The 14,005-nt window shown below is 36.6% G+C and overlaps 1 protein-coding gene across 8 annotated transcripts in view; it reads left to right on the forward strand.

Annotated features, from left to right (window-relative positions):
• The window catches only part of LOC145260467 (protein kinase C and casein kinase substrate in neurons protein 2-like), a 198,973-nt gene that overhangs the window by 84,079 nt on the left and 100,889 nt on the right, over positions 1 to 14,005 (forward strand). The window contains exon 1 of one of the 8 annotated variants that reach the window (XM_080118551.1): positions 7,340 to 7,431. The exons of the other annotated variants lie outside the window; for them this stretch is intronic. The gene's annotated coding sequence lies outside the window, so the exon portion shown is untranslated. Of the gene's footprint in view, positions 1 to 7,339; positions 7,432 to 14,005 lie in introns of those variants that run through there. 8 annotated transcript variants of the gene reach the window in all.

The following is a 14,005-nucleotide window of genomic DNA, read 5'->3' on the forward strand; positions in this document are numbered from 1 at the left end:
TTTTCCCCTTGTTTGTTGGTTTATTTTATTTTTTGTTTTAGTAAAAAGAAATATAAAAGTTGATAGATTACTTATGCGTTGATCAATACATTTGTCTACGTTTTTGAAAATCTTTGCTTTTTCGATAATCATGCATGAAACGAGATAATCAACAATCTGTATTATCTATTTTATTCTAAAAAAAAAAAAAAAAAATTACCAACAAATGATGTGATTTGTATTCCAAAGCTTTTAGTTTTGATATGTTACTTCAGTGATTTAATGAGAACCATTATGTCAAAGTGATTATAGACACATACACCATCCTCCATTCTATGATAAGAGGAGTATGTATTTTATTTATTTATTTTTTTGTGCATGTGTATATATTAGTGTTGGAACAATTAATCGGAAGAATCGGGACTTTGGGGATATGGGAATCGGAAAATTTTGTGCCTATTTTCCAATGCTAAAAACGGTTCCTTTTATCTTTTTTATGTGACTGTTTAAACCAAGATCTTCCACTGCTGGTTGTAATAATAAAATATTTATTGATTTTCAACTACCAGTAAAACTAAAATCTATAGATCACCCCCCCCCATCACAAATGTGTTTTTACGGTAATCAAGAAAAAATAACTTTTTAGTTAAATAATTATAGATTTTTAAGAATCAGAAAAAAAATATTGGAATCGTCCCAAAAGTTGAAGTGCTGCGAAAAGATTTTTGTGCTCCAGAATTTATTTTTCTACAAGGTTACTACCATTCTTAATGCACTTTTATCTAAGAATTTAATGACGCATCTCTGCTTCTGACACACACCCATGACAGGAGTTGCTTTTGTTTTAGTTCCATGCCATCAATATCTGCAACAGATTCAGTCAATGCAATTTGCAATCCCCTCTAATCCATCCGAGCAGAATACACACACACACACACACACACACACACACACACACACACACACACACACACACACACACACACACACACGTGTGTGTGTGTATTCTTAGACTGGTATTCTACCCTCACGCTAGCAGAAATTGACACAAGAATTAAGAAAAATTAAATTCCAATAAATGCCAAATCAACAGTCGTAAACAGTCCGAGTATTTAATCAGAATGGGAGGTAGCATACTGAACTATTACTAAATTTTGCTCTTTAAACAGACGTATGCATTGTCCAAGCACATGTTATGCTCTGGTTAGTTAATCCTCCTTAACAATACAGTTGGCAATGTTCAAGCACAGTTTAAAGTAAATGAGGCCAAATAAATATCGGCCTTTGACACGAATTTTTGTTTGAGACATTCGATGTACAAATTTTGAAGACGCTTGTTTCACTAAAGTTTGGCATAGCTGCCGGTTCAGAAGTTGTGATACTTTAAATCTTTCTCAAGGAACCATTACTTCATCATTTTGCCAGATCAACCTGAGAAAACATTTTGTAAGAACAATAATTTAAAAAAAAAAATCTTTCAACTTAACGTTTTAGTAATTAAAAAAATAATAATGAAACTAACTCGGTAATTGTGGATTATGATTCTGGCTTCAAATCGAGTTCAATGTTAGATTGGCCTGTTGCAAGTAAACTTTAACCAGACAAATAGTGCAAGAAAATAAATAAAGAAGAAAGGTAGTGGAATAGGGGCTATATTTTTTATTTTAATTGTATTTTTTTTTCTTTTTTTTTTTTTTAGTGTTATGCATATATTTATACAGCTTAAAGGATACAATTGTATTTGTGGCTAGTATATATATATATATATATATATATATATATATATATATATATATATATATATATTTTTTTTAAATATTTGGGATAAAACGATTATGCCTGACACAGACCACTATTCTATTATCTCCTTAGTTTCATTCATTTACATTTCTTATCTGTTCTGTTTTTTTTTTTTTTCCCCTTATCTCTTATTTTCTGACAATCAATATTTTTACCCCCATTCCATCATTGACTAAGTGGATCAGTACACTGTATGCTTAAAAAGTAATTACAAAACTTTCATCCGTATATCTTGATTGGTTATTAAAAATATTTATATAAGGTATGTGTATAGATTTATCTTTGTATGTACAGGACTCGCTCCTAATCTAATTAATTAATCGATCATTATGACTTTTGCTACAACTGCTAGGGGTAAATAAGCCAAATGTGGGCCATATTTAATTTAGTTTTACGTAAAGAGGATAAAATGAGAACTGAAGCCCTTTGAAAATTCAGATACCTTTTGATTTTTGTGAAATTTTAATAAATATTAGACATCAATTAATACATATTCCCTAAATTACAGTTTAAGTATTTTAAAGATTTTTAGGAGGCAAAATATGAACACAACTTCTCATTAGAAAATTAAAATATATTAGGTTTGCATTGAATCTGATTCATATCCATTAGACACCAATTAAGCAAGCTTTCGTGAGCTGAAGCCTTAAATTTAAGGCATCTTTTAGAATCAAAATCAAAAGTTTGATCAAAATTGTAAATCAAGATATGAAGCTACTAAAACTTATATCTACAATCCTTATAGTTTTAGTAGCATCATATCTTGATTTTAGTCTTCATAAGATGATTTTAAAATGATTCAAAACTTGTGGGAATTACTTTTAACCAACCTTAGTGTGTATATATGTATATGACATATCTGTGATAGTCAAACTGTTTTACATCAATCTGCAGGTAACATTATCTCATCATACAGAAAAATCTTTTAATTTTTCAAAAATGCGAAAACAGTAATGGGAAATTGTAACCCTTGAGACGTGTAACGCCTAATTCAACATGTGGGTGGCGATGTTATTATTTAAAAATGTTTTGTGTAGATAACGTGATACACCAGTTTTCTTTAAATCAACAAAATAAAGCAATGTTAAGCCTGGCTGATGGGTGACCTTTTGAGAATATTGGGAATGGGAGGACGTTGACTCCTTCCTGCAAGAACTGCCAAAACCTTACATTGTCATCTCCCTTAACCGGGATATATTGAGGAGCACTTGTGAATTTGATATTCCCTGGACACTTCCTCCTTCGAGGGGAAACTAGTTACACTCACTTAGGGTTAATGCTGTTAGTTATAGTCACATGAATAAGTTGTAAATCTTCTTGCTACATTTATGTAAATTGATATTTTTCTTTTCTGCTCGTTGTACTTACTCGGCCCACTCTGGGGGCGTAGAAATTTCCAGGTTAATATCTGGAGGCACGTTTAATCTACTTGGAGATACATCCTCAGTCTTCGTTAGGACATGCGTCTAGGAGAAGGAATACTCTGTAAAAATTTAAAGTCTACTGTCTGCTCTCTCTTGCGGCAGTTATTGTACCGAAGAAGATTGGTAGTTGTACCAAAAAGTGTGGTTGGTTCTGCACAAAGCCTTCACTACTATAAACAAATTATCTGTGTGGATTTTCGAACAACTTAGCTGTTGTGGCAGACCTAATACGTCAAAATTGATGGTAGTATCATCATACTCTGTATTGCCTTCTAATGCATTTGTAATATAGCTGGGATGTTTCTCAATCCTCACAGTACATTCACTCTGTTGGGAGAATCAGTTGATCGAATTTCTGTTACCACTGTGATGAGATGGCAGCTGGGACATAGTTTTTGCTCTAATTCTAATTGGCAGATTCCACTCTACTTAATTTTTTTTTTTATCTAAAGTAGAAATTTATCGTACTAGCGCTATCTTTAGACATTCACATTTAAATATACTATGCATGTTTACTTGCATATATATATTTTTTTAACTATGTTGTCCCCACCCTGGCCTTTCGACCGAGATCACAGTGTAGTATCTGTTCTTCAGATGCTGAATTTCAATTTCTTGTCCTCTGTCAGTGGAGAAGTCCTTCACGACTGAGACGATTTTTAATTTTTGTTCCTTTTCTCCATGTTAAAAAAACGACCCTGATGTCTAACTCTGTCCCGTGGGGGGGGGGGCATTGTAAATAGGAACTATGTTGCCCCCACACCGTCCCAATTTTTATATTTTCTTCCAAAAAAAAAAAAAAAAAATTCCCAATCTGGATAAATTATTTTCTGGAAGGAATTTACTTGAATTATATCTCCTTGTTCATAACATGTAGTTCAATAAAATGATTATTCAAAATGAAATATTTATTTTAAAAGAAGGAAAATATCAATTGCAAAACTGATAATCCAACTAATTTTATTTTATTAACTTTTACTTTTCTTTTGACAAATAACCATAATGCTTTCTATACAAAAAAAAAAGTTTCTTCAATAAACCTAAAAATAAAATTAAAAAATTTGGAGGCATAACGTCTGACCAATTATAGCCCAAGAAACATAACTGTCTGATAATTTAATAAGAATTGTTAAATAAAAATAAAAATAGGCGTCGGCAAAAAACCCAAAAAACTTTGAATAAGTTTCAATTTATAGACTTAAAAAAGCTAGTACAAAAAATCCAATTTAAAAATTAATCCATATAATCCAAAAATAGATAAGATTTTTCAACCGTCCCTTTTATACGATTGAACAAGGTCATCCATACCTGTGCTCGAGCTTCACAAGTGAAGGCTGATGGAATGAGATTATTTTAATACTTACAATAAGTCTTAACTCTTTTTTTTTTTGTAAAGGATTTTTATTAATGCTGTAGAATTTAGTCATTAGGAATTTTGATAGTATTATATTTGAATAGCTGATTAAGAAAAAAAAACAATTGAGAATTAATTTTTATTTGAGTTCTTTGTTTTTATCTTAACTTTAGTTTTTAATATTTTAAAATACAAAGAACATAATTGGCCGGACTTATACGACAAACCACTGCACATCTGACATTTTTCATTGATTTTTTTTTTTAACACTACTGGTGTTGCGACGATTAGTTGGAATTGAGAATAATTAAAAACAACAACAAAAAAAAAAAAAAACTAAAACTTTTTTGGAGTATCTGAACAAGTATCAAAAATCAGAATCCGCATCAGAAAAAAAAAATTGAATCTATTTTCAGATGCCAAAACAGGTTCTTTTAATTGTTTTATTTGTTTTTTTTTTGTTTAAAACTTATTTTTTTTATTCCTTGTATAATGATGAAATGATAAATATTTGATTTAAAGACAAAAATCACCATCCACAAGTATATTTTTATGTTTGCACATATTACTTTTTTTTTTTTTTGTGTGTGGTACTCTTCCGATATCTATATTTAAAAATGAAAAAAAAAAAGAATCAGAATTAGTAATTTAGAATGGAATCGGTAATTGTATCAGAATCAGGAAAATATTGCAATCGTCCTATCACTAATTACTATATATTATGCACCAACTTGTCAGTTTGTAATTTATTTTTAAAATCAAAATGCTAACATGTCAGTTACATAAGTGTAATGTAACACTATCCTCTTTGCTCCAAATTTACTGAAAAGCATTTGTAAAGATGAGAATAGGATTTACCATTTTTGCATGGAAAAATCTGCATCGTATAGATCAGTATCATCTAAATGTAAAATTGTGAATCCAGTTAATTTTTTTTGAAGTTTTTATGTAACTTTGTGTGGTAAACGGCAGAGAAATAAGCGGTCGTGGTTGGCATGTGGTCGATGTAGGAAAACAGTGGTGCACAAATCTGGAACCTTTCCGATACAAGAATGTGGTTATACAAAATGTAGGTGCTGGCAGATTGCTGGTTTTTGGTGACATCTAATTTGTGTGTGATTTTGCAGTTGGTTAGAGAAAAAAGATGGACAGTTGCTACTTATGTGGAGAGTGAACGTGAGGAGAACAAAATATTACAAAATAATCTCCTCGAATGTGTGTTTTCTTTTCAATTTGTAATGATTTGTGTGACTAAAATAAGAAATTGCATCAATACATCTTTCAGCCACATAAATTATAATCTTTCACTTTGACTTTTAAAATTACCTTGAATTATAATTTTTTTAATTTATTACTTGAAATCACAAATAGTAAATTTGTGTGAATCAACACGGTGCAGCTTTGTTGACTATCTTTATTCTGTTGTTGGTATTTGTGCAGGAGGAACCACATGAAGGTTGCTAACATCCCTAAGTGAAAGTGGTACTGTGGAACTGACTGGATTCGAACTAAGCACACCCAGGTCATTAGTCGGTTTTGTTGCACATTTAACAACTGTACATTGGTAGAAAAAGAAAAAATATTAAAAATCCTATTTAAAAAAAAAAAGTAAAAAAAAAAAAAAAAAATAATCACAATGCATTCCGTGATATGTAAACATCTAAAACAAGATACGTCCATTCAAGCTGTGCATTTATCAATGAAAATGATATTTCAAACTGAAACCTGAGCAACCAAAAGATGGTGAGTTGAAAACAGCAAACAAAATGACAAACTGGTAATACTTAGTCTTGTATTCAACCCTGGTTTGACTGTATAAAAAAAGAAGTTTAAAGGGATTATCCAATTCACAAGAGGTCTCCAACCGCATGTATATCCCGGCAATGAGATGAAATACAGCGTGTAACATTCCCAAATTGTTACCCATCTTGTACTAGCTAGGTTCCATATCCCTTAACTTTTGTCATCTAATGCGAACCAGTGTGTTCATGTGATGACGTATATATGCCAGCAGCATTCTCCCATGATAGGTTGAACTGGCTTCCTCCAAAAGAGAAATGTCAAGGGAATATTAAATGCACAAGTGATATCTAGTTTCATGTAGATCTTAGTCGGGAAAGATGGTGACATGTTTTTGCTGTTCTTGCAGGGAGGTGTCGACGCCCTCCTTCATACAGTGCTTGGTATTCTTAAATGGTCACCTATCTGGTACTGACCAGACTCAACGTTGCTTAACTTTGGTGATCTAATGAGAACCGGTGTGTCAACATGATTATACTGTATGACCCATGTATAAAATATTATTTATTTAAACTAGTTAGTTTTTAAATACTTGAAACTTGCTATTTATAGATCGTTATTATTGCATCCACCAAGGAGACCAGGTATGATTAAAAGTTCAACACGATGATACAATCTAATAGTGTCAATACATTAATCACGCTTTAACATCACTTTTTTTTTTTTTAATGTTATATATGTCAAATTCCATATAGGTCCTGGAGTACAAAAGGACGCACTCAAAGAAGATTGGAGGTTACGTCTACTGAAACTTTATGAAAATAACAAGATTAGAATAGTAGTTCGAATAATACAGATGTTAAAATACTTAAATGTTATGAGTCGCACATTTTTACATGCATCAACATAAACTGTGATTGATAAATTTTAAATTCATTTTTATTTCTTTAATTTTTTTTAGCTTTACTGACGAAGTTTTAAATTGGATTACTGGTCTCGCAATTATCGCTGGTTTTTATTTTCATTTACTTTTTCAGTGAAAAATCTGATGACAATATAGAGGGATGTATACAAAACAGGAGATTTTGTTTGGTCACATTGAAAGGATGAATGGTTGAGTCAGACGTGGAAAAGGCAAGGAAAACCTGGGATGAAGTGATATGTGTAGATTTTAGAGAAAGAGAGATAAATAAAATCCTGCCTAGGGATAGGTTTATTTGGAAGTCCATTTCTAAAAACCATCCAACACATGATTGTGTAAAACCCTATGATGATGATGCTGATGATCAAGAGAGATGAAACTGTATATGCATTTTTGATGGGTTTTAAAAAGTTCATTATTTAGCTTTATGATTTCCATGTGAAGCGGGGGGGGGGGTGCAGGTATAAACCCACAATTTCCTCTCCACTATGAGTAAAATACTAATTTGTGTCCAAATAACTGTATAGAAAAAATCTTTCACATTAACAGTAGGTATCATTTTAGATTTCAATAAAGAAGAAGAGTTGATATGCCATAAAACTACATGCGTAATTTATAATGGAATGGAATTGTTAATGGTTTCAAGTTTCTCATTTTTGTTTTCATCAGTGTTAAAATGACCTTTTGCACTTGGCCTTCATTCTTAATAGTTAATCCATCTTCTACATTTACAACTATTAATACTAATCCATTTCAGCACTGTTATGATTGATTTTGTTTTTTCCGTTTTAACTCGCTCTCCTTTTTCTTGTGAAAATTATGTTTAAAAAGCTTTTGATAATTAAGCTAGTATTTAAATTTTTTTTTTTTTTTTTTTTTTTCAGTTTTAAAACATTTCAAATTTATTTTTGTTAAATCTCTTTGTTTTATTTACTTCCTTTCCAAGAGGTGTGTGACAATGACAAGCTAAGGTATGAGTTTGAAAGTGTTTCTGCGGGATGAACTGGAATTGAACTTGGCACACCCAGGTTTTCAATCAGTTTAAACCACTTAGCCATTGTCTGTTTATCTCAACGAGAAGATAGGATTTCTGATTAGATTGGATCATGGAGGCGGGATGCTTTGTGTTATTCTTGAAGTTCCTGGGTAGTTTGTTATACTCTTGGTTGTTTTCCAAATAACATGAGTGAAGAGAGTTGTATAAAAAAATAGTTTTTATTTTAACTTTATATACATCCATGAAAGAGAATCTTGATAACAAGCACATCTCTCCACCCGCGATGATAACAAGCACATCTCTCCACCCGCGATGATAACAAGCCCATCTCTCCACCCGCGATGATAACAAGCCCATCTCTCCACCCGCGATGATAACAAGCCCATCTCTCCACCCGCGATGATAACAAGCCCATCTCTCCACCCGCGATGATAACAAGCCCATCTCTCCACCCGCGATGATAACAAGCCCATCTCTCCACCCGCGATGATAACAAGCCCATCTCTCCACCCGCGATGATAACAAGCCCATCTCTCCACCCGCGATGATAACAAGCCCATCTCTCCACCCGCGATGATAACAAGCCCATCTCTCCACCCGCGATGATAACAAGCCCATCTCTCCACCCGCGATGATAACAAGCCCATCTCTCCACCCGCGATGATAACAAGCCCATCTCTCCACCCGCGATGATAACAAGCCCATCTCTCCACCCGCGATGATAACAAGCCCATCTCTCCACCCGCGATGATAACAAGCCCATCTCTCCACCCGCGATGATAACAAGCCCATCTCTCCACCCGCGATGATAACAAGCCCATCTCTCCACCCGCGATGATAACAAGCCCATCTCTCCACCCGCGATGATAACAAGCCCATCTCTCCACCCGCGATGATAACAAGCCCATCTCTCCACCCGCGATGATAACAAGCCCATCTCTCCACCCGCGATGATAACAAGCCCATCTCTCCACCCGCGATGATAACAAGCCCATCTCTCCACCCGCGATGATAACAAGCCCATCTCTCCACCCGCGATGATAACAAGCCCATCTCTCCACCCGCGATGATAACAAGCCCATCTCTCCACCCGCGATGATAACAAGCCCATCTCTCCACCCGCGATGATAACAAGCCCATCTCTCCACCCGCGATGATAACAAGCCCATCTCTCCACCCGCGATGATAACAAGCCCATCTCTCCACCCGCGATGATAACAAGCCCATCTCTCCACCCGCGATGATAACAAGCCCATCTCTCCACCCGCGATGATAACAAGCCCATCTCTCCACCCGCGATGATAACAAGCCCATCTCTCCACCCGCGATGATAACAAGCCCATCTCTCCACCCGCGATGATAACAAGCCCATCTCTCCACCCGCGATGATAACAAGCACATCTCTCCACCCGTGATGATAACACGAAGCTTGGTTGGGCTGATGCTGCACTTCACTTAATTGGTCAATGTAGGGGAAACCCTTCTTACTGAGGCAATTACTTTTTTTTGGGGGGGGGGAGGGGTACTGCCAGAGTGCCTCCTTTTTTGGGGAGCTGGTCGACCTTGTGTCTAATTTGCTTTGGTGGGGAAGCAAATAAATAAAACGATAACACATGCTCTAGAAAACTTTAAAAACCGATACCCATGCAACTTTGGATTTTCTTACATTTGCAGAAATGCATCATTCATATCTACCTTTTTAAATTTTTATTTATTTATTTATTTTATTTTTTTTTAGTGACCCATAGCTGACTGTTTGTTCCATTTTGATTTAGTTCAAGACTGGAATAATAACAGTCCATGTTGTAAGATGCTGCGTATGATTATAAAGTACATCCAGTGGTGAGACCCTAATTTGAGAGCTTTAGAGAGTTGATATTACTCCGAGGTTCATTCTGTTTCGATGTCATAGTACTTGTCAGAATCTCATCTGTGGATTATATAGAAACTATCATTTACAGACTATTTATTTATAAAATATACGCCTCCAAAAGAATGGAGAAATATGGCATGGGGATTAAAGAGCCAACACCCCCAGAGAAGGAGGAACACTCTGACCTGCAAAAAATGCCTTTACTGATAGAAGCGCCTCAGGCGATTAGCAATAAACTAACCCTTTCTCAAAGACAGAAGGCAAAGCCTGAGAGGGCGGACCTCCTAGAACTGCACAGGACCATACTGCTATCAACAGGGAAAAAGGCATTTCAGAAATGGCTTATTTGTATACAAAATGTGCGGTTTTGCCATAAAATGAGACAGCAAGGGTTGATATGACAGCAGACAATGTTGTAACACATTGATCAGAACACTTGATTTCTCATTTGATCCAATTTTTATTGACCTGAATGGATTTCATTGTAAAGTTTATTTCACAAATGAAAAGTGTCACATCTCCCATGGAAAGGTGGGGAGGATGTTGTAATTGATCTGATAACATTATGGTAAACATTAAGTTATAAAATCTTTTTTGTATTGGCCTTTGTTTAAATTATCTAATATATAAAATAAAATCAGTCTCCTCAATTTAAAAATTTTTTTTTTTTATTACATTTTCACCCTAAACAAGGCACATTGCCACTTTGTTGTAGGGGGCTACTATCAGGGACATAAGCATCAGGGGTACTGTGTAGGAAGTTGGGCAGCAAGATGTCGGTTCACGTTGCACTTGAACTTCTGCATGTCAGAACAGTCGGGAAAGCAGGGACCCGGAAGGGAATTCCAAAGTCTAGCTGTTCTGGGGAAGAAGCTACTGGAGTAGGTCTCTTGCATCTAGGGATCTCTACTGTGAAGGGGTGGGATTTAGCTGCTTGTCGGGTTTGTCGGGGGGGTATTTACGTCGAGGGGGCACGAGTGCTTGCAGTTCGTCAGATCATTCACTGTTAAAGTACTTGTAGAACAGGCAGAGGGATGCAACATTTCGTCGATGTGACAGAGGCTGAAGTTTAGCTGACAGTTTAGGACCTATCAGATTGGCGACTCTTTTGAACCTTGTCTAGGAGCGAGAGACTAGTGACAGATGCACCAGCCCAAATATGACAACAATACTCCATACATGGGTGAATGGTGGCCTTATAGAGGTATAGGATACTTTCAGACGTTAATAGATTTCTAGCACGGTAGAGAGAACCCACCTTCTTCGCAGCGGTCTTGGCAATGTTCTCAATGTAATTGTTCCAACTTGTGTTTCCTGTGAACGTTAGGTCGAGGAGTTTAAAAGATGTACTTTCAGATAAAGTCTTTGGCCATTGCTATTGGTGGTAGGGAAGGTTTCTTGTAATTATTGAAGGAAACAAGCTTAGTCTTGGCAGCATTGAAGGTGACCATCCATTTTTGTCCCCATTCCACTACGGATCGGAGGTCTTCCTCTAGTGTTTCTGCCATTTCTTTAGATATGTGTTCATTTGTTTTCCTGTCGTGTCTGTTATAGAGCGTGGTGTCATCAGCATATATACCCATCTCGGACAATTTTGTCAAGGAAGTCATTTATGAATATTAGGAATAACAGAGGTCCAAGGATAGACCCCTGAGGCACTCCCGCATTTATATCATATTGTTTAGATGCACGACTGTCAAGGACAACCTGGATTTTTCTCTTATCTAAGAAGGATCTAATTATGTTATGTATTCTTCCAGTGATGCTGTATGATCTGATTTTCTTGAAGACCCTCATGCCATACCCTGTCAAAAGCCTTAGATATATCTAGAGCTACCGCTCTACTCTCCCCCGCTTTGTCCAGTGACTGGTATATACGTTCTGAGATTAGTTAGGATGTCTGCTGTGGAACTGGCTTGCCGAAATCCATATTGTTGGTCAGTCAGAAGTTTAGCATCTGTAAGGTGATGGACTAGAGCTTGGTTAATTATGGTCTCAAATATTTTGGCGAAAAGTGGAAGAAGGCTAATGGGGCGATTATTTACTGGGTCAGTTCTATCGTAAGAATTCTTGAAAACTGGTACTACAGAAGCAGTTTTCCAGCAGGCAGGAGAGCAAGATTCATTAAGGCATTTGTTGTAAAGTTTGGAGAGAACTGGAACGACTTCGGTGGCACACTTTTTTAATAGCACAGCTGGGATGAGATCAGGTCCACATGCTTTTGCAGTGTCAAGATTTCTTATGATAGCATGCACCTGAGCAGGGGTGATTTTCAGATCGTCTAGTGTGACGTCTGTCTGCAAAGGAAAGTCAGGTAGGGGGTGGTTAGCAGAGTCCAGTGTAAAGTTGGAGGCAAACCGTCTGGCAAGCATGTCAGCCTTCTCAGTTGCTGAGCAAACAACCTCATGATTGTTGGATAGTGGGGGAATAGTTGACTGCCCATTATTTACTACACTATTGTAGATTTTCCAGAAGTCACGGGTTCCTAATTTCTGTGCTTTGATGCGTTTTTTGGTGGTTTCAGTAAATTCTCTTAGCTGTCGCTATTTCTTTCTTACAGTTACTTCTGGTTTCTATGTACTTCTGTCTGTTTGAACTGGACTTATGTGTGTTAAATTTGCGGTACGTATGCTGCCTTTGCGCTATGGCAGCTGCACAAGTTGAAATGAACTATTGGGGAGAGTGGGGTTTGCTATAGAATTTGCGTGTGGGAACATGTTTCAATTGCAGTTTTGAACCATTCAGTGGTCTCATTTGCGCAATGTTCAGCAGGAAGTGAAAAGATATTTTGCCATGGAGCGTCCCTGATGAGGTCCCTGATGGCTTCCCAGTCAGCCTTTTTATAATATCTTGTTGTTTTGAGCAACGGCTCTTCAGTTTTGGCTCTAGAGTTTATAGCGATTTCAACCACTGCATGATCAGCGTTCTCAAGAGGGCTGTGGGCATTCGTTACAGTCATCGGGAACTGTGGTCAGAAACAGATCTAGAAGCGATGCATGTTCTTGCTGGTCTGGGAAACGGGTTGAAAACGTAACCATCTGTGATAGTGAATGAGATATAGAGAAGTTATTTGTTGTGGTACCAGCTGCGTCTGTGTGAGTAGAAAATCCAAGCCAGTTGCTGTGCTGGACATTGAAGTCACCAAACACATGCACTTGTGCACTAATGTCGAGGGAAAGTGCTGTATCTATGCTGACAGAGACTTTGTTTATTAGGGTACAGTCCTGGGTCGAGGGAGAGCGGTAGAGAAAATAAAAGTAGCTAATGTTGTGTTGCATGTTAAGTCTAAAGCACATAAAAGCTTGATCATCTGATTCTAGTTTAGTTTCTCTAGTCAAGGAGAGGGTGTTTCCAATGTAGACTCCAAGCCCATGCATATATCTGTCAGTCCTTATGGCAGAGTGGGAGGTATCCGGGCATGTTAAAGAAGGGATGGAGGAGTGTAGGTTAGTCGCACTTAGTACTAAGATATCCGGGGTGTTTTTAGGAGAAATGCTTCAACATCATTTAAATTAGTTCTAAGTTCACGGATATTCGTAAATGCGAGCCTCAAGAGAGAAGGCAGGTTGTTTTTGTTTGAGTTTTGGCCTGGTTTTAGCATAATTTTTGAATGTACTGTTATTTTTATTTTTAAGAGTTCAGTTTAGGTAAGGGGTGCTGAGCAAGTGGTTATGCAGAACACCAGACATGCAACACAGGCAGATCATCAGCTGTCCCTCCATCTACTAGGGTTGTGGCCTCAGGATAGCCCACCGGGAACGAGTGCAGGGTCCCTTTCCATGCGTGACAAGGCACTACAAACATCCCGATATTATACAACTGTTGATGGAGCAGCCGCTCTAATCGCTACCAAAGAGTTAGGTCCCCTGTACTACCAGTCGGGAACAGCAGTCAGGAACTGTTTATCCGGTACCCT

This window comes from Euprymna scolopes, chromosome 36, assembly GCF_053919585.1.
Source record: "Euprymna scolopes isolate OS-2025 chromosome 36, ASM5391958v1, whole genome shotgun sequence".
Classification (NCBI taxonomy): domain Eukaryota; kingdom Metazoa; phylum Mollusca; class Cephalopoda; order Sepiida; family Sepiolidae; genus Euprymna; species Euprymna scolopes.